The sequence below is a fragment of the Macrotis lagotis genome, chromosome 5, assembly GCF_037893015.1.
Source record: "Macrotis lagotis isolate mMagLag1 chromosome 5, bilby.v1.9.chrom.fasta, whole genome shotgun sequence".
NCBI classification, from domain to species: domain Eukaryota; kingdom Metazoa; phylum Chordata; class Mammalia; order Peramelemorphia; family Peramelidae; genus Macrotis; species Macrotis lagotis.
Window position 1 is genome coordinate 182,228,593 of NC_133662.1, and position 21,780 is coordinate 182,250,372.

Consider the following 21,780-nt stretch of genomic DNA (forward strand, 5'->3'; position numbering starts at 1 on the left):
GGTGGCTTAGCACTACCAGATTTAAAATTATATTATAAAGCATCAGTCATCAAAACTGTTTAGTATTGGCTAAGAAATAGAGTGGTGGACCAGTGGAATAGACTAGGTGTAAAAGCAGGAGAGGATTACTGTTTGATACTGTTTGATAAACCCAAAGAGTCAGGCCATGGGGATAAAAACTCCCTCTTTGATAAAAACTGCTGGGATAATTGGAAGTTAGTATGGAAGAAACTTAGATTAGACCAACACCTCACACCCTTTACCAAGATAAGATCTAAATGGTTACAGGCCATAGAAATAAAAAACAATACTATAAGCAAATTAGAAGTTCAAGGACTAGTCTACCTGTCAAATCTATGGAAAGGGGAACAGTTTATGACTAAGGAAGAGTTGGAGAACATCACTAAAAACCAATTAGATGATTTTGATTACATTAAATTAATAAAGTTATTTCAATATGGAATATATATGCACCCAATGCGATAGCATCCAAATTCTTAGAGGAGAACCTGAAAGAACTAAAGGATGACATAGACAGCACAACTCTACTAGTGGGAGACCTCACCCTTACTCTCTCAGACCTAAATAAATCAAATAGAAAATCAACAAGAAAGAAGTTTAGGAGGTAAACAGATTGTTAGAAAAACTAGATATGGTAGACTTATGGAGGAAACTGAATGGGGATAGAAATGTATATACCTTTTTCTCTGCAGCACATGGCACTTATACAAAAATTGACCATGCATTAGGACATAAAAACCTAATGATCCACTGCAGAAAGGCAGAAACAGTGAATACATCTTTCTCAGATCACAATGCAATAGAGGTCATGTACAATACTGGCCCAGGGAGATATAGACACTGAACCAATTGGAAACTGAATAACCTCATTTTAAAGAATGAGTGGACCAAAAAAAAATTATAGAAAGAATTAACCAATTTATCCTAGATAATGATAATAATGAAACAACATACCAAAACCTGTGGGATTCACTCAAAGTGGCTGTCAGGGGATACATTATATCTTTAATGACTTACATGAATAAATTAGAGAGAGAGGAAATCAATGAACTAAATTTGCAACTAAAAAATTAGAGAAAGAACAAATTAAAAATCCCCAATTAAATACCAAATAAAAAATTCTAAAAATTAAAGGCGAAATTAATAAAATTGAAAATAAAAAACTATTGAATTAATAAATAAAACCAAAAGTTGGTTTTATGAAAAAATGAATAAAATTGATAAACATCTTGTCAATTTGATTAAAAAAACAAAGAAATGAAAAAGGTAAACTCACCACTATTTATGAGGAAATTAAAATAATAATTTGAAATTATTTTGCCCAACTCTAAGTCAATAAATTTGACAATCTCTGTGAAATGGATAAATATTTACAAAAATATAAGTTGTCCAGGTTAAATGAAAAGGAGATTAAATATGTAAACAACGCCATCTCAGAAAAAAGTTCAACCAGCCATCCTTGAACTGGCTAAGAAAAAATCTCCAGGGCCTGATGGATTCACAAGTGAATTCCACTAAACATTTAAGGAACAATTGGTTCCAATTCTATATAAAGTCTTTGGATAAATAGGGGAAGATGGAACTCTGCCTAACTCTTTCTATGAAACCAATATGGTGCTGATAACCTAAACCAGGAAGAGTTAAAACAAAGAAAGAAAATTATAGATCTATATCCTTGATGAATATAGAGGAAAAATCTTAACTAAAATCTCAGCAAAACAATTACAACACATTATCACTGGGATAATGCATTATGATCAAGTGGGATTTATCCCAGGAATTCAGTGTTGGTTCAATATTAGAAAAACTGCTAGTATAATCAATTATATCAACAACAAACCTATCAGAAATTATACGATCATGTCAATAGATGCTGAAAAAGCTTTTGCCAAATTACAGTAGCCACTCTTACTAGAAACACTAGAGAGTGTAGTAATAAATGGACTGTTCCTTAGAATTATTATCAGTATCTATCTGAAACCATCAACAACCATTATATTCAATGCAAGAGGCTAGAAGTCCACTTAGTAAGATCAGGAGTGAAACAAGGATGCCCATTATCACCACTACTATTCAATATAGTATTAGAAAAGTTACCTTCAGCAATTAGAGAAGAAAAAGAAATTGAATGAATTAGAATTGGGAAGGAAGAGACAAAACTCTTACTCTTTGTAGAATCCCAAAGAATCCCAAGAAATCATCCAAAAAACTACTGGAAACAATTAGCAATTTTAGTAAAGTTGCAGGATATAAAAAAAAACCTCATAAAAACTCAACTTTTCTATATATAACTATCAAGATACAGCAGGAAAGTACTAGAAAGAGAAATCCAATTCAAAGTAACCTGAGACAATATAAAATACCTGGGAGTGTATTTGCCAAGGCAGACTCAGAAACTTTTTGAAAACAAATATAAAACACTTCTCACAAAAATTAAATCAGATTTAAATAACTGGGAATATAACAACTGCTCATGGATAGGTAGAGCTAATATAATAAAAATGACAATTATACCAAAACAATTTTAGTGCCCTACCAATCAAAATTCCAAGAAAATTACTTCAATGAGTTAGAAATTGTTGTAAGTAAATTCATATAGAGAAATAAAAAGTCAAGAATTTCCAGGGATTAAATGAAAAAAAGTACAAAAGAAGGGGGCTTAGCCCTACTAGATCTAAAATTATATTATAAAGCATCAGTCATCAAAACTGTCTAGTATTAGCTAAGAAATAGATTGATGGACCAGTGAAATAGACTAGGTACAATAGCCCTTAAAAGATTATAGTAATCTGCTGTTTGATATACCCAAAGAGTCTAGGTTTTGGTTAGAAACTCTCCCTTTGATAAAAACTGCTGGGGAAAATTGGAAGTTAGTATGAAAGAAACTTATATTAGACCAGCTCCTCATACCCTATACCAAGATCTGATCCAAATGGATACAGAATTAAGACATAAAAAGCAATACTATAAGCAAATTAGAAGATCAAGGACTAGTTTACCTGTCAGATCTATGGAAAAGGAAGCAGTTTCTGACTAAGGAAGAGATGGAGAATGTAAAAAAAATTAAATGACTTCAATTACATGAAATTAAAAAGCTTTTGCACAGATAAACCCACTGTAACCTAAATCAAAAGAATTGTAGTATACTGGGAAACAATCTTTACAACTAATGTTTCTGACAAAGGACTCATTTCTAAAATATATAGAGAACTGAGTCATATTTAAAAAAAAAAAGCCATTCCCCAGTTGACAAATAGTCAAAGGATATGCAAAGGCAATTTACAGATGAGGATATCAAAGCAATTCATAGCCATATGAAAAATTGCTCTAAATCATTACTTATTAGAGAAATGCAAAATAAAGCTTCTCTCAGGTACCACCTCACACCTCTCAGACTTGCCAATAGGACCAGAAAGGATAACGATCATTTTTGAAAGTGTTGTGGGAAATCTGGGACACTATTACATTGTTGGTGGAGCTGTGAACTATTCCAACTTTTCTGGAGAGAAATTTGGAACTATACCCAAAGAACAACAAAAATGTGCATACCCTTTGACCCAGCAATACCACTATTGGGTCTATACCCTGAAGAGATGATGTAAAAGGGTAAAAACATCATTTGTACAAAAACATTCATAGCAACCCTGTTTTTGGTGGCAAAGAATTGGTAATTAAGTAAATGTCTTTCAATTGGGGAATGGCTTAGCAAATGTGATGTGTATATATATATATACATTTGCACATATACATACATACATAGGGAAACTATTGTTCTATTAGAAAGCAGGAGGGATTGGAATTCAGGGAAACCTGGAAGGATATGCACAAACTTGTGCTGAGTGAGGTGAGCAGAATCAGAAGAACATCATACACCCTAAGAGCAACATGGGGGGTAATGATCAACCTTGATGGACATGCTCATTTCATCAGTGCAACAATCAGGGACAATTTTGGGCTGTCTGCAATGGAGAATACCACCTGTATCTAGTAAAGAACCATGGAATTTGAACAAAATTGAAGGATTATTCCCTTTGATTTAGAAAAAATCCTGATACTTATTGTTTGATCTTGTTATCTCTTATACTTTATTTTTCTTCCTTAGGTATATAATTATTTTCTCTTTACACTCACTTTGGTTCAATGTACAATTTGGAAACAATGTAAAGATTGAAAAATTGCTTTCTGTGGGTGGGGGGAGCGGAGTAAGATTGGGGGGAAAATTGTAAAACTCAAAATAAATAATATCTTCAATTTAAAATAATGAAAAAACTACCTACCTGTGAGACCTTGGGAAAGACACTTAAGCCTCTTTCTCATATTCATATAAACATTTTAATATATAAGATTTTTCCCTAAGAACTACTTTGACTACATCCCCTAAATTTTGTTATGATGCCTCATTGTTATCCTTTACTTGGATGAAGTGATTAATTCTAGGATTTGTTGTTTGATCCATTCTTGCTTCCAAATTAAGTTGTTTAATTTCCAATTAATTTTTAATTTATCTTTCCTTGGTTTTTTATTATATGTAATCTTTTTTGCAACATAATCTGACAAGTATGCATTTACTATTTTTACTTTTCTGCCTTTGATTGTGAGGATTCTTTGCCCTACCTTGTTTGCCCTACCTACATAGTTAATTTTGGTATAGGTGCCAAGTACTTTAAAAATGTATATTCTTTTCTATCCTCATTAAATTTCCTCTAAAGTCTATCACATCTAATTTTTCTAAGATTTTATTCATTGTCTAAACCTCCTTGCTTATTTTGGGGTTAGATCTATCTAATTCTAAGAAAATAAGTTTGAAATCCTTCCTTTATTTTAGTTTTGTTGTCTATGTCTCCTTGTAATTCATTCAGATTCTCCTCCAAGAATATAGATTCTATACCACTAAGTGCATTTAATGATATAATTTTCTTGACTATGGTGATTTTTAAGAAGTTGTAGTTCCCTTTCTTGTCCCTTTTAATGAGATCTGTTTTTTGATTTTGCTTTGTCTGAAATCTGGATCACTACCTCTGATTATTTTTTACTTTGGCTGAAACAATTTATTTTACTCCAACTTTTACCTTTATCCTTCTTTCCCTCTACTTTAACAGGCCTTTGTGCCTCCTCACGTAGTGTTGTTTATTCACTAAAGCCTTGCCTTATCCTTTTTATATTTTTATTGTTTTAACCCTGTCTTGCACTTACATCTTTTTTGTCAAATTATACTCTTTTATCTGATCTGATAGAAGTACTATCAAGCAAATTACTGTCAAAGTACAATCAAAGTATTTTTGATTAATTGCTTAATAAAAAAAGTACTATCAACCAAAGGTTGATTGATTGATCTGCAACATTCCCTCATAGTCACTAAGTACCCTCTCCTCTCCTCTCTCATTACTTCCCAAGAATCATGAATCACATCAAATCTTAATCACTTTATACTTTATCATTTTCAAGTACCCTCCATGGACACATAATTCTCATGAGCCAAAAGCATCCTCCAAAGACAAATCATTTCATAAACCATTTATAAACACCCCCTTCCCCCAGCATATTCTCTCCCACATTTCACCCCTTAGCTCCCCAATCATGATTCTTAAACACTTGTCATCTAAAGTGTGGATAAAGATAAGGTAATTTCCTAATCTCTTTATATTTAACTCTCTTAGCCTTAACCACCATGGTACCACTCACTATGTCTAAGTAGCTGGTAAAGTAAGGTCACTTTTTATTTAATTAAGTATAGAAACTCTCAGTATTGAGACACTCTGAAGGACTCTTAACAATTTTACAATTGATTTGGAAGATATGTGAGACACTGGCACAGCATTGCCCAGCATAGAATGTGCTCATTAGAGAAAGTGCTGAGCCCTTTGAGCAAAACAATTAAAGCAGGTCAAAGGAAACATCAGACAAAATTTTAGAATAAATATCCTAGCTTTGCTGCCAGACTACTTGTGTAGGACCTGTATTAAGAGCATTCACAAGTTCATAATGGTCTGATCATTCACAGTCAGATGCCCCATATTTTGTTTAAGTCTAGTCTTCTTCAATGGAAGAGTATTGAGAGCTACTCAAGCAAGTTTGTGTTTGTTAGAAAGTCAGTTATGACTAAAAGACCCAGGCTCTGGTGACCCTGGAGCTGAAGGCTTTCCTTGGAACTCTGATTAGATAATGCAACTGCACCATTTGTGGCCTCACTTGTTGATAGGCCTGTTCCTGAACTTCTTGACTGGAGTTGCATCCTGCCAGGTTACATCCTGTCCAAATTAGAGCTACATCATTGTTTTTATCCTGTATGCTAATTTTGTGGTTTTCTGCTACAAAGAACTGTTTGATACTATCAATAAACTGCTCCACTAGTTGTCCTACTAGCATACCCATCTGAGTATACACTTGTTTCTGTTCTCCCCTGAGATGAATTAATTCTCTGATGGATAGGAGAACTCAACATTTGACACCCTCACATGGGGCAGGTACTGGGACTTGAAGCTTCTGGAGGCTGAGATAGTCAGGAGAAGAAAATCCCCTGGTTAAGTCCCATGATGATTCAGGTGAGGGGAAGGTTTGATGAGAGCCAATAAGTGGTGTTGGCTTTTTACTTTCCTTTTTCCAAGCAGGTACAGATGGTGTAATAGGCAAGGAACTTTTTAGAGAACTAAAGAAGCCAGGACAGGTTGCAAATATTTTGGAGAAACTAAAGAAACTGAGAAGGGCTTAGAAATTATCAAATAACAAATAGATAAGTTTTATAGACTGTTTTGAATGTTCTTCATGGATCCCAAGGAAAGGAAAATTGAGCTTAGAAGGTACTTTGAATCTACATGATGGGAGAACAATGTGTGAACAGATAAATGAATATTAATATGATAAAATGCTGTTGACTTTTTCTCTTCCCTGCTTCTTCGCTGTGATTCTGCCACAGTGATTTCTCACCTTCTCACTCTCCACAGCTTGTCCATCTGCTTATCTCTTGACCTTGAAATTTAGCAGAAAGAATATTTTTAGTAAAAGGACTAGAGAGACAGAGAGAGAGAGAGAGAGAGAGAGAGAGAAGGAGAGGAAGGAGAGAGTGAGAGAATTACTTCATGAAGATTTGGATAAACAAGTGTTAAAAAGGAAATTTATTTATTTGGAGTTAAAAGAATCAGGAAAGAGAGAGTATTTATTACCAAATATGCTATAAAAATCATAAAAAGAATTGCTATTTTTATTTTAAGAAAGTTTTGGGGAAGTAAATACCAAAAAGAGAAGAGAGTCAGGTTAGTTCTAAAGTGTATACTTTGGATACTAAGTAATGCCAAAAATAAATCAAATAAATAAGGGGAAACTAAATAGTAGTCTTTTACCAGAATGAAATCATAACTTTATAGCTTCAGGAGTTTATCAATATAGATTCTGATAATGTTAGTTATTACAGAAAATGATGGCTCAAGTGAGGATTTAAAAACAGAAGATTCCACCATGCACCAGAAAAGTCTTGGGATTGTCACCTTAAAAAGAAGTTATTTGCTTTACTCTATTTAAAGAAGGGGGACAGGGGATATTCCAAGCTGAGGGATTTTTGAGTGACTGTTTGCCTTGTCAAAAGTTATACCAGTTACATTCTAGAAGTGTTAAATATTAATACCTTTGTATGGAAAAATGTATTGTGATTAATGGAAAGTTCTCTGTATTTTCTCTAATGTGAGAGCAAAGTGGAGTTTTCCCTGGACTTTGGGGACACTCTGATTCAAAGTGATCTGATTCTGTTTGTTATGTTTTATATGTATTTGTTTTAAAATACAAGCAAAGGAAAGTTCTTAGTGTCTCTTCTTAGTCAGACCTGCTGTCATGTATTTGTATTCTGATTGGCCAATCCTCTCTCTCTCTCTCTCTCTCTCTCTCTCTCTCTCTCTCTCTCTCTTTTCAAAATTGCATCTTTTTCTTTTTTCTAAAAATTCATGATTTGGTGCCACAGGACATTTTCCTGAAAATCACTTTGTTTATGGGAAAGAAAGGGTTCCATTAATTTTTTCTTATTTTCTATTGTTTGTTTTCTGCTCTGATTTTCTAACAGAATCTTACTTACAGATTTGGCAAATTATACTTATAAGGGATCTAGTAGAAATTGAAATTGTCCCTACAATTATTTTTCTTGACTGATCTTGATAAAAGAGTTTATGGAAAAGAATAATGGAGCAATATATTAAGGGAATATGGAAGTAAAGATTTGGATTAGGAAAAAAGAGTTGCTAGGAAAAATAAAAAGGCATATAGAGACTTCGGTATTCTTGAATCATTTGTGAAGTATGGAAGTTGGTTAAATCCTGAAGAAAGTAATTATGAGAGGTTTGACTTTTGTTTTTCCTTTACCAGTTGGTTATTTTTACTTTTAAATGATTTGATTCCTTGAGACATTTTTTTTTGTAATTCTTTTTGTATTCTCAATTCTTTTTTAGCATTTTTTCTTCCTCTCTTTCTTTCTCTTTAAAATCCCTTTTCAGCTCTTTCCAGAGGTTTTGGATTTGAGGCCAATTCATGAATTCCTTCCAGGCTTCACTGCTTTTCTTCTGAGGTGGCATTTTTATCACCTCCATCAGAATACTAGTTTTCTATGGTTCACACTTTTTTCTTTTATTACTCATTTTGATAGTAGGGCAATGCTCCTGGAGTACAGGGAGCATAGTATCAAGCTTTGTGTTCTGTTATTGGGATCTGATTCCTGGCTTATCATTTTCCCAGGTGTTGCTTAAGCAGAATGTTTTTTCCTCCTTTATGCCAAAGTTTTGCCAATTTAGCAATCTGTTCCCAGCCTAGTCCTGTCTGTTTCACAGGGCTCAAAGTTTGTCTGGGATAGGGACTCTCTCTGTTTACCTGCTATCATGTTGACTTACTAAATTAGGATCTGTATTTGGCTTAGCCTCCTGCTAAGAGCCTTCTGCTGGCTTTCCTGCTCTCCCACCTTTATTTTGTTAAACTTCCCCTTTACCCCCAAAGAACTATACATTTAATGATATTTAGTTGAGAACTTATTTTTGGTGGATCTGTAGCCTTAATGTTTGTGTTAAAGCTTCATTTAATGTTATTTTGAGAAAAATTCTGGGAGTTTCTCAGTTTTTTTTGTCAACATTTGGCTCCACCCTGGAAACGTCCAATTTATACGTACTGAAAGGAGCTGGAAATAATCACAAAACCATGTTGACAGAGTTCACTACAAAACATATTTTATCAAATCCTCCTATTTTTCCTAATTCCAGTCCCATTACCTGTTGCCTTTCAAATATCTCATATGATGTTCCTATCAAACTCATGTTGAATTGATTATGTTTCTCCATAACTCTCCTTTACACTCAAATTTTCAATTATTGACTAGGGTACGACTATTCTTTAATCTAATTAGGCATATATCACCTTGAATTTTTACTTCCACTCAAACTATGTAAGTTATCTTTTCCAAACCTTGTCATTTTACATGTCTAAAATGTCTTTTTTTCAAAATTAGAGACCTATCTCTCTGATGAATATAAATGCAAAATCTTAAATAAAATCTTAGCAAAATTATTTCAACAAGTTGTCATAGGACAATACATTATGATCAAGAAGAATTTATCCTAGGAATACAGGGTTGGTTCAATATTAGGAAAACTGTTATTATTAATTATATCAATAGCAAACCTATCAGAAATCATATGATCACATCAATAGATGCTGAAAACGCTTTTGACAAAATACAGCATGCATGCTTAATAAAAACAGTAGAGAGTGTAGAAATAAATACATTCTTCCTTAGAATAATAAGCAGTATGTATCTGAAAACATCAACAAGCATTATATGCAATGGGGATAAACTAAATTCTTTCCCAATAAAATTAGGGGTGAAATAAAGATGCCCATTATGATCTACTATTCAATATTGTATTAGAAAGGTTAGCTTAAGAAAAAATAGAAGAAAAAGAAATCAAAGGAATAAGAGTAGGGAAGGAAGATGCAAAACTCACTTTTTGCAGCTAACGTGATGGTGTACCTAGAGAATCCCCAAAAAATCGTCTAAAAAATTACTAGTAACAACTAGCAACTTTAGTAAAGTTGCAGGATATAAAATAAACCCTCACAAATCCTCAATATTTCTATATATGACTAGCAAGATACAGCAGAAAGGGCTAGAAAGATAAATCCCATTCAAAATACTCTCAGACAATATAAAATAACTGGGAGTCTACCTGCCAAGAAAGACTCAGACACTTTTTTGAAAACAATTACAAAACATTTCTCATACAAATAAAATCAGATTTAAATAACCGGCCAAACATCAACTACTCATGGATAGATCGAGCTAATATAATAAAAAACTAAACTATCTGTTTATTGCCCTAGCAATTAAAATTCCAAAAAATTACTTTAATGATTCAGAAAACCTTGTAAGTAAATTCATATGGAGAAATAAAAAGTCAAAAATTTCCAGGTATTCAATGAAAAAAGTGCAAAAGAAGGTGGTTTAACCCTACCAGATCTAAAATTATACCATAAAACATCAGTCATCAAAACTGTCTGGTATTGGCTAAGAAATAGAGTGGTAAATCAGTGGAATAAACTAGGTGCATTAGCAGGAAATTATTATAGCAATCTGCTGTTTGATGTACACAAAAAGTCTAGCTATTGGGATAAAAACTCTTGCTCCAATAAAAATCTGTTGGGAAAATTGGAAGTTAGTATAAAAGAAACTTAGATTAGACCAACACCTCACACCCTATACCAAGATAAGATCAAAATGGATACCAGATTTAGATATTAAAAACAGTATTATAAGTAAACTAGAAGATCAAGGAGTAGTATGGAAAGGGAAGCAGTTTATTACCAAGGAAGAGATGGAGAACATCATTAAAAACAAACTAGATAATTTTGATTACATTAAATTAAAAAGCTTTTGCACAGGAAAAAAACATTGTGAACAAAATCAAAAGAAATGTGGTAAATTGGGAAACAGTTTTTACAAGTAGTATTTCTGACAAAGGACTCATTTCAAAAATATATAAAGAACTTAGTCAAATTAATAAAAAAAATAGCCATTCCCCATTTGACAAATCGTCAAAGGATATGCAAAGGCAATTTAAAAATGAGAAAATCAAAACAATCCATAGCCATATGAAAAACTGCACTAAATCACTACTGATTAGAGAAATGCAAATTAAAGCATCGCCAAGGTACCACCTCACATCTCTCAGACTGACCAATATGACCAGAAAGGACAAAGATCAATTTTGGAAGGGATGTGGGAAGTCTGAGACACTAATGCATTATTGGTGGAGCTGTGGACTCATCCAACCTTTCTGAAGAGCAATTTGCAAGTATGGCCAAAGGGCCACAAAAATGTGCATACCCTTTCAGCCAACAATAGCACTATAGGGTCTACGCCCTGAAGAGATTATGAAAAAGGGCAAAAAAAAATCACTTGTACAGAAATATTCATAGCAGCCCTGCTTATGGTGGCAATGAATTGGAAATTAAGTGAATGTTCTTCAATTGGGGAATGGCTTAAGAAAGTGTGATATATGTATGTCATGGAGCAATATTGTTCTATTAGAAACCAGGAGGCTTGGGAATTCAGGGAAACCTTTCAGCAACTGATGCTGATTGAGATGAGCAGAACCAGAGAAACCGTGCACACTCTAACAGCAGCATGGGGGTGATAATCAACCCTGATGGACTTGCTCATTCCATTCGTGCAACAATCAGGGGCAATTTTAGGCTATCTGCAATGGAGAATACCATCTGTATCCAGAGAAAGAATTGTAGATATGAAGCAGAGACCAAAAACTATTACCTTCAATGTAGGAAAAAAAAACCCATTATCTTATTATGTAAAATTTTCTATCTCTTATACTTTATTTTTCTTCCTTAAGGATATGATTTCTGTCTCATCACATAACTAATATCAGTGTATAATATGGAAACTGCAAAAAAAGTAACAGAATGCCTTCTGTTTGGGGTGGGTGAAAGGAAGCAAGAATGCAGGGGGGGTGGGGATTGTAAAACTCAAAATCTTTCTAAAAAAAAGATTCTGAAAGCCAGGGGTAGCTAGTTGGCAAAATGAGTAGAACACCTGCCCTGGAGTCAGGTGGCCTTGAGTTCAAATTTGGTCCCAGACACTTAATTAACTACCTGTGTGACCTTGGACAAGTCACTTAACCTCACTGCCTTGAAAAAACCAACAACAAGCAAAAAAGACTCTGAAAGCTATTGTAGAATGGGAGAAGAATATGGGATTTGGAACTGGAAAACCTGTATTTAAGCACCAGTTCTGATATTAAGGAATTCTCTCAAATTTTCTCGAGTTTTCCCAACCAGTAAATAACAATATTGGTTTAAGTAACTCAAAGATCCCATCTACCTCCAAATTTTTTGTCTCTTAAACAAGCTTAAGATCTTAAAAATAAATAAATAATTTCCCTGTTTGAAAAGTAAAAAAATAAAATAAAATGTCTCCTTTCCACTAATAAAGCTATTATGTTGGAGTGGGCCCTCATTTTATTATGCTGGGACTTAGAGAAAAGATTTTTGGTTCTTTTCTTTATCCCCAGTCTTTCTCCACATTACTTGTTGGTTCTGTCTTTTTCTACTTTCTTCCTTCCTCTCCTTTCATTTTTTATTTCTCAGCACCAAGCACAGTTCTTTGTATTTGGTAGCTGTATCTTATATTTTTTTTTTATTGAATTGGCTGAAAAGATTAGTCATTTCCTGGTGGTATGGAGTAAAGTGAAATGGAAAATAAGCAGATCACATGGTGTGAAAAGATTATTTCTTAGCAGTTAGTGGAGTGCATAAAGGTGAAAAGAAGGTAAAAAATTGTGTTCACTGTTTAGTCATTGGTCTGCTTCATTGCCACATTCTGGACTTTCTTTTAGTGGAATGTGTTGGAGATATTCATTGATATTCATTTTGTTTTGTGTGCATGGATTGCACTGCTCCAGTACCCACACTCAGCATGTTGCAGCATGGAAAGCAAGAGATGATGAGGTTTCAAAATCAGATCAGTCTAGCATCATTGACTTGATTTGAATCAGCCTAGCTTGTGAGTGTTACCTGCAGTGGCAGTTTTGATCATTTGCAACTCAGGTGATTATAACAGAATACCAAAATATTTTTTGTAATGAATAGCCAAATTAACTTGTATGAACTAATGAGTAAATTATGTTGGAATGGGATAGAGAAGATTAAAATTTACTGAGATTTCAAAGGGGACAGAAAGAACAATAATTTATTTTACATTAAAATCTAAATGAAATCAGTTATGTCTCTAAAATGGAGAAAATATTGAGTGAGATTTTGTTTCAATTTATCTTTAAGAAGTTAAAATGGGAAAAAAAGAAGTTAAAATGGGGACTACTGGACAAAAGTCAAAAGTCAAGAGAAGAAAAAACAGCCTTCCAAGCAACTTTAAAGTAATGACTTGAAAAGTGGCAAAACCTGTGAAAGTTCAGAATAAGATATTCTTTCAGGTTGAACAGCACAGAAGGTGGGGGAGAGATTTGTGATACTGAAGAGGAACCCAGCCTAGTGCTTTTGTGGATAAAACACCATTGTAAGAACAAGTAGAGACAAAATCTGAACAAAATCTGATTCTTAAGTCAGACAGTAAGGCTACTTAGCAATTGATCAGAAAGAAAATAATGGGTATCACTCTGCTAGCACTGAATTTAGACTAAATGTTGTTTGACAACTCCTTTGCCTATATCCACCTATCTTTATGGATCATAGTTCAATGGCAGAGAAAAGTATTATCATTCAAGAGATGTTTAAAACAAGTAAAACTAGACTGGCAAATTTAATTAGGATCCATAGATACAAAACAAATGTTATAGAAAAGAGTACTCATTTTCAAGAATGTGATTTTCAAAATTTGCTGCATTTTCCATAAAGATAGGTGGATATCTTTCAGAGTCCCCAATTCATCGGCTCTTCAGAGAAGGGTTGACTGGAGAAGAAAGAACAACAGGTGAAAATGCTAAATTTTAGCAAAGGTACAAGATTTTCACATACATTGTGAAAAAGTAAGGATTATATTTTACATGGGGATAGGGTATTCCAAACTTATTTTCTCCAATCTTGTTTGGAGTTGGCATTGCCTGAAAAACTTTCATTGAATTTTTCCAGGTTTACTGAGGTCCATTGGTTCACTGAAAATTCTTAATATAGACCTTATCTCCAGAGTGAAAATCTAATAGCAAAAACATCTAAAAGCTTAGTCTGTAGGGCAGTTCTCATGTCATTAACTTTCCTCAGGCTATTGTGTAGTTGCTATGTATAAAAAAAACACAGAAGTATTTTTTTTCCTATTAAGGATGTATATACTAGGGGAGAAAAGTTTTACATTTATAGGAGGATGACCAAAAGACATTTCAAAAGGACAAAAGTGTAACTTCTTCCTTGGTTGGCTTTATAAATGAGATAAAGCAAGGGGGAATACTTCAAGTCTTATAAGTTTGCCAATCACAGATTTAAGTTCTTTGTTCATACATTCAACTTGAGCAGATAAGGTATTTGATAAAGATATCATATAGAAATGTTCTATGCATACTAAAATGTTCTTAATGAATAGTCAAACTAATTTGAATGAATTTGATCTCTGGTATGGATAGTGACTTGAGTGATAAAGAATATCAAACCTAAGAATCACACAAAGACAAATATAAATTTGGGAAAGTATCATATGAATGAAATGTGACCTTCAGAGCCAATGCAATTGGGAAGGCCATAGCAGAGCAACATTTTTTTTTTTTTTGCAATGATTTTAGCGACAAAGTCCACCATGTCCTTGGAATCTGGAAAAGGTTGAACCTAACAAGTGAGCTGATCAACAACAAGGCAAACGTTATATTGGTCAGATTTAGGCATGTATATAAAGTAAATTTGTAAATGCTGAAAAGGAGTATAAATCAAAAGACTGCTTCAAGAGACTGTACAGAATTCATATTGATTAAATGCCAGACAATTAGGGTAGAATGCATCAATAATTTAGGATTTAATTTCTTATATGCCAAAATACCTGCTCCACCTGACTCCCCCATTTATGGAAAAGCAAACATACTTGATGAAAGAAATTCTGAGGGAGGAGTAGCTTGTCTTCCACAGTCATTAAGACTGCAGATATAGTTTCCATTTGGAATTTAAAATCATTGTAAGAAAGTGAGAGGTCAGTATCACCAAAAGGAGAAAGATGAAAAGCATGCATAAAGTCATCAAAGGTAACAAGTTTGGCAGCAGTGTTAGCATGGTTAATAATGCTTGAAACAGAGTCAGTTCCATTAGTGTGGGCAGAATAGTAGACAATGACCAGAGGACTAGGAAGCTGCAGGACCTATAAAAGTTCACTGATACATTGTGCATTAGCAATGATTTTACTGGAAGAAGTCATCAGATCCCTCTATATTCATAGAGAAGCATGACAAAGGGAAATGGGAATTTTGGACTTGAAGATCACACCTGTTGGGACAGGAAAAACTAGTGCATAGAATCCTATCCATGAGTACTATCTAAGTAAATCCTTGGAGAGGGGGGGCTTCCTCTGTAGCATAAGTATTGGAGAATACCTGGAGTAAGCGCTAAACCCTTCCCCAAACACGAGCCTTGTCCAATCCCTTATGAAAATGCATTTAAGCAAGATCCTCCAGAGTGGAGCTTTTTTTGCTCTCTTTTCTTCTTTGCAGGATGACCATTTTCTTTCTCTAAGCTAGAACTATGTGCTCCTGGCCTATGCCACTGGATTTATATGGCCCCAGATCCATGTGCCTGGATTTATGTTGATCTAAGCTGTTCTTCTTTCCTGGGCTCCCTGTTATTCTCTCTTCTTTCCTCTAATTTCTTCCCTATGCTGTTTCCAGGCTTTGAAACTAAATTCCTGTAATTAAATTCTTTCTAAGTTCTTTTTGTGAACATTGCAGCTTGTGAAATAAAAATCCTGAGCTTCCCCAACTCTGAGTGAGTTGTGAGTTTTCCACTTCTAAAAAATTTCTTCTTTATGGTGACAACAACATAATTTCACCATCATCAATAATACCCTGACAAGTTAGAATAATTCCAAAGGTATATCAGGAACTGATACAGTTGTATATATTTCGTCCATCAACAAGACAACAACCTGGAGTAAGGATAATTAATTTGGCTGCCTAGGTGCTGAAGTTAGATGGCAAAGAGGTAATCTAAATAGTGACATAGTCAGGGACCAAAGCAGTACCTGTTTATCTAGGTACCATTTATATCCATATTCTATCTCTCTCTTAAAATAGGGACTATCATCATGTAGATCATGGTTAGGAATATGTGAGGGAGGCCTTTTGGTTATGTACATTGTAGGAGAGCAATCATGGGGACGGCTAGGTGGCACAGTGGATAGAACACCAGCCCTGGAGTCGGGAGTACCTGAGTTCAAACCCGGCCTCAGACACTTAATGATTAGCTAGCTGTGCAGCCTTGAGCAAGCCACTTAACCCCATTTCCTTGGAAAAAAAAAACCTAAAAAAAAGAGAGCAATCATGGGAGAGAATTCTCTGAGGTAGTTAAATCTTGGAGTAGTATTGCCGGAAGTAAGAATAAAGCAGCATTTGAGAGTAAAATTCTCTTTACCTAGCACAGTAACCTCATATATGTTCAGTCTCTGGTTAGATAAAGCTTGAGTCCAGTAATATGAAGAGCTTCAAACTCATGAGCTCCCAAAACTATATCACATGCTTTCTTCATGAAAAATATAGTAGTAGCCATAGCTCACAATTGGTGGGGGGTGGAGTAGGGTGTCTTGCAGCAACCATCTCAAGCTAAGTATAATAGCATGCTACAGGGCAAAGAGAGGGTTCAAATTTCTAAGTTAGGACACTAAAGACCATGCCATTATGGCAATGATCAAAAAGAGAAAGTATTTACTGTAATTTGAGCACTGGAGCAGATAATAGGGATTTCTTGAGGTTTACAAGTACAATAAGAGGTTAAAGTTCATGTTACAAGGACTCTGGGTAAGTGTATGGTTAGAGAAATTTGGGGTTTAGTGAGGATCTTCCAAAGAACTGGAATCCACTGGCATCAGTAACTCACTGCAACAAGAATGACACAAAGCTGTCTCTTGTTCTTTGAAGCAGACAACTGCTGGAGGACTTGCACAGGCTTTGAGGACATTGAATGGTTGCTAAGAGAGGATAAATTTGAGATGATTTACTTTGGTAAGGAACCTCTATACTTTTGGTTTAGAAACCTTGCAGCCACTCAAATGGAGTGAAGAAGATGATGATGACTTTCATAATGGCAGATCTTGACACTGGATATCAGTATCAGGAAATAATCAAATAATTGATCCAGAGAAGAACTCTTGAATATAATGGAAGCTAAATCTTGCTGCAACCTTCATGGAGACCAAAATGGAACTATGCTCAAAGAACAATAACATTATTCATACCTTTGACCCAGCAATTCCAACTCTAGGTCTATATCCAAAAGAAATTATAAAAAATGGGAAAAGTCCTATATGTTCCAAAATATTCATGGCAGTTCCTTTTGTAGTGACAAAGAATTGCAAATTGAGAGGATGCCCATCAATTGGGGAATGATTAAACAAGTTATGTACAAAAATTCTATGAAATTATTGTTCAATAAGAAACCATAAATGGGTGGACTCTAGAGAAGCATGGAATGACTTACAGGATCTTTTCCTGATTGAAAGGAACAGAACCAAAAGAACAATGAACACATTAACAACATTGTGAGATGATCAACTTTTATGGATGCAGTTCCTGTCATCAGTTCTGAGAGTTAGGATGACTGTATTTGATTGGCTAAGGGCAATACTATCCACATCTGGAGGAAGACAATGAAACAAAACAAAATACATGCATACATACACACACAAAATGACCCTTCTGAACATGATGAAAACTTTATAAAAATTATCTCATATCTAAAATTATATTATAAAGCATATGTCATCAAAGCTGTCTGGTATTATCTAAGAAACAGAGCAGTGGACCAGGGAAATAGACTAGGTGCAATAATAGGAAATGATTACAGCAATCTGCTGTTTGATAAGCCCAAAGAGTCCAGGTATTGGGATAAAAAGTCTCTTCAATAAAAAAAAAACTGTTGGGAAAATTGGAAGTTAGTATGGAAGAAACTTGGATTAGAACAACATTTTACACCCTACACCAAGATAAGATTAAAATGGATATAGTATCTAGATATAAAAAACAATATTATAAGCAAACTAGAAGATCAAGGAGTAGTTTACCTGTCAGATCTATGGAAAGGGAAGCAGTTTATGACCAAGGAAGAGATGGAGAATATCATTAAAAACAAACAAGATAATTTCAATTAAATTATATTTAAAAACTTTTGTACAGACAAAACCACTGTAACAAAGATGAAAAGAAATATATTAATTGGGAAATAATTTTTACAACTAGTATTTTTGACAAAGAACTCATTGCTAAAATATACAGAGAACTGACACAAATTTTCAAAGTAACAAACCATTCCCCAATTGACAAATGGTCAAAGGATATGCAAAGGAAATTTACAGATGAGGAAATCAAGGCAATACATGGTCATATGAAAAATTGCTCTAAATCACTATTTAGAGAAATGCAAATTGAAGCATCTGTGAAGTACCACTTCACACCTCTCAGACTGGCCAATATGACCAGAGAGGACAATGATCAATGTTGGAAGGGATGTGGGAAGTCTGGGACTATAATGCATTGTTGGTGGAGCTGTGAACTCATCCAACCTTTTTGAAGAGCAATTTGCAATTATGGCCAAAGGGCCACAAAAATGTTCATACCCTTTGAGCCAACAATACCACTACTGGGTCTATACCCTGAAGAGATTATGATAAAGGGTAAAACATCATTGTACAAAAATATTCATAGCAGCCATGCTTGTGATGGCAAAGAACTGGAAATTAAGTGAATGTCCATCAATTGAGGAATGGCTTAACAAACTGGTATATGTATGTCATGGAACACTATTGTTCTATTAGAAACCAGGAGAGACAGGAATTCATGGAAGCCTGGAGGGATTTGCATGAACTGATGCTGAGCAAGATGAGCAGAACCAGAAAAACATTGTACACCCTAACAGCAACATGGGGGTGATGATCAACCTTGTTGGACTTGTTCATCTCATCAGTGCAAGAATCAGGGACAATTTGGGGCTATCTGCAATGCAGAATACCCTCTGTATCCAGAGAAATAATTGTGGAGTTTGAACAAAGACCGAAGAATATTGCCTTCAATTTAGAAAAAAAAACTGTTATCTTATGTAATTTTGATTTTTCTTATACTTTATTTTTCCTTTTTAAGTGTATGATTTCTGTCTCATCACATTTAACTGAGATCAGTGTATACCATGGAAAAAATTTAAAGACTACCAGCCTGCCATCTGTGGGGGTGGGGGAGAGGGAAGAAAGAATAGAGGAAAATTGTAAAGCTCTAAATAAATAAAATCTTCCTTTAAAAATTATCTCTTATATGTATCTCTTTCCTTAATTCTAATGCCTCATGCTGAAAATTAGTAATTTGAAAGTGTGTTTATTAAATTATGCATGTTAAATTGCAACCTGACTGTTCCCCACTGAGGGGAATGGGATAGGAATGGAGGGTAGAGGAAAATTTTGTTACTTGGAAACATGGATATGAATGAAAATAAATAAATCAATTAAAAATTAAAACAATAAATCTTTTTTCAATATTTTGAGAGAAAAGGGTGACATTTTCTACATCTCCTTGCAGTAGTTCTTCTAGGTAAAGACAAACAGGTATTGAATACCTCAGTGAATGAGAATGTATATGTACATATGATTAGGCGTGTGTGTGTGGAGGAGAGGAGAATAAATAGCAAAGGCTGAGCAAAGATTTATCTTTTTTTATTGATATTTTATTTTTCCAGATACATACTATAAAAGTTTTTCACCATTGATCCATATGTAAATGCATATTTTTAAAGTTACACATTTTCCTTCTACCATTTCTTCCCAACTCCATCCCCTCAGGGGCAAATAATAAGATGAATATTGAACATGCCAATTTATGTTTAACCTGTTTATGGATTAGTCATTTTGGTATGAGGAATTAGGATTGAGGGAACAGAATACATGAGAGATTTTTTCAAAAGCAAATGCTGTTTTCATCAGATTTTGAAGGGTTTTGTGGTTTTGTTTTGTTTTGTTTTCTCTGGATCAGTGTAACATTGTAATATGTGGTCCAATAGAGTTTTCCTCTGAACTGCTGAGGGAGCTGCATTCACCAAAGCTGATCCATTCACAATGGTGTTTGTTAATGTGTATAATATTCTCTTAGTTCCACTCCATTCACTCTGCATCAATTCATTATATATTTCACTAAAGTCCAAACATTTATGGTTTCTTATAGAACAATAGTATTCCATAACATTCATATACTATTATTTGTTCAACCATTCCCCAGTTGATGGGCATCCCATCAATTTCCAATTCTTTGCCACTATCAAAAGAGCTGCTATGAATATTTTGGAACCTATGGGACTTTTCCCCATTTTTATGATTTCTTCTGGATATAGGCCTAGAATTGAATTTTCTGGGTCAAGAGGTGTGATCAGTTTTATTGCTCTTTGGGCATGGTTCAATATTGTTTTCCAGATTGGTTGGATCAGTTTATAACTCCTTCAGCCATACATTCATATTCTAATCCTCCCACAACTCTCCAACATTGATGGTTTTCCCTTTTTGTCATCTTAGCCAATCATTGTTATTTTAATTTGCATTTCTCTATTCAATAATGATTTGGAACATTTTTTCATATGGATCATATATATATATATATATTCACACATATATATATTATATATAGCTTTGACTTCTTTATTTGAAAACTATCTATTCATATACTTTGACTATTTATCAATTGGGGAATGTCTTACAACCTTATATATTTGATGCAGTTCTCTATATATTTTAGAAGTGAGACCTCTATCAGAACACTTAGCTGTGAAAATTGTTTCCAAGTTTTCTGGGTTTTTTTCTAATTTTGGTAGCATTCATTTTATTAATGTAAAACCTTTTTTAATTTAATATAGTCCAAATCATCCATATTGTAATTTATTATGGACTCTGTTTCTTGCTTGGTCATAAATTTCACCCATTTGCATAGATCTGACAGTGTTTCTTTGTCTGTCAATTGATCTGTTGTGTCACATTTTATGTCTAGATCCTTTACCCATTTTGAACTTATTTTGGTATAGACTGTGGGAAGTGCGTCTAGGCCTTGATTTGCCATACAATTTTCCAGTTTTCCTAACAATTTTTGTCAGATAGTGAGTTCTTATCCCAGAAGCTAATGTCTTTGGATTTGTTAAACAGTAGATTACTGAAGTCATTTACTACTGTTTCTTTTGAACCTATTTCTTTTCTTTTTTTAGGTTTTTCATTTTTATAAGGCAACAGGGTCAAGTGGTTTGCCCAAGGCCGCACAGCTAGGTAATTATTAAGTGTCTGAGGTCAGATTTGAACTCAGATCTCCTGACCCCAGGGCCAGTGCTCTATCCACTGTGCCACCTAGCCACTGCCTGAACCTATTTCTAATGCAACAATCCAATTACTTTATTTCTTAACCAGTACCAGGCAGTTTTGATGAATACTGCTTTATAGTATAACTTTAGATAAGATAGAGGTAGGCCACCTTCTTTTACATTTTTTTCTCATCAGTTCCCATGATATTCTTGACATTTCATTACTCCAAATAAATTCCATTACAATATTTTCTAGATGGGTAAAATAAT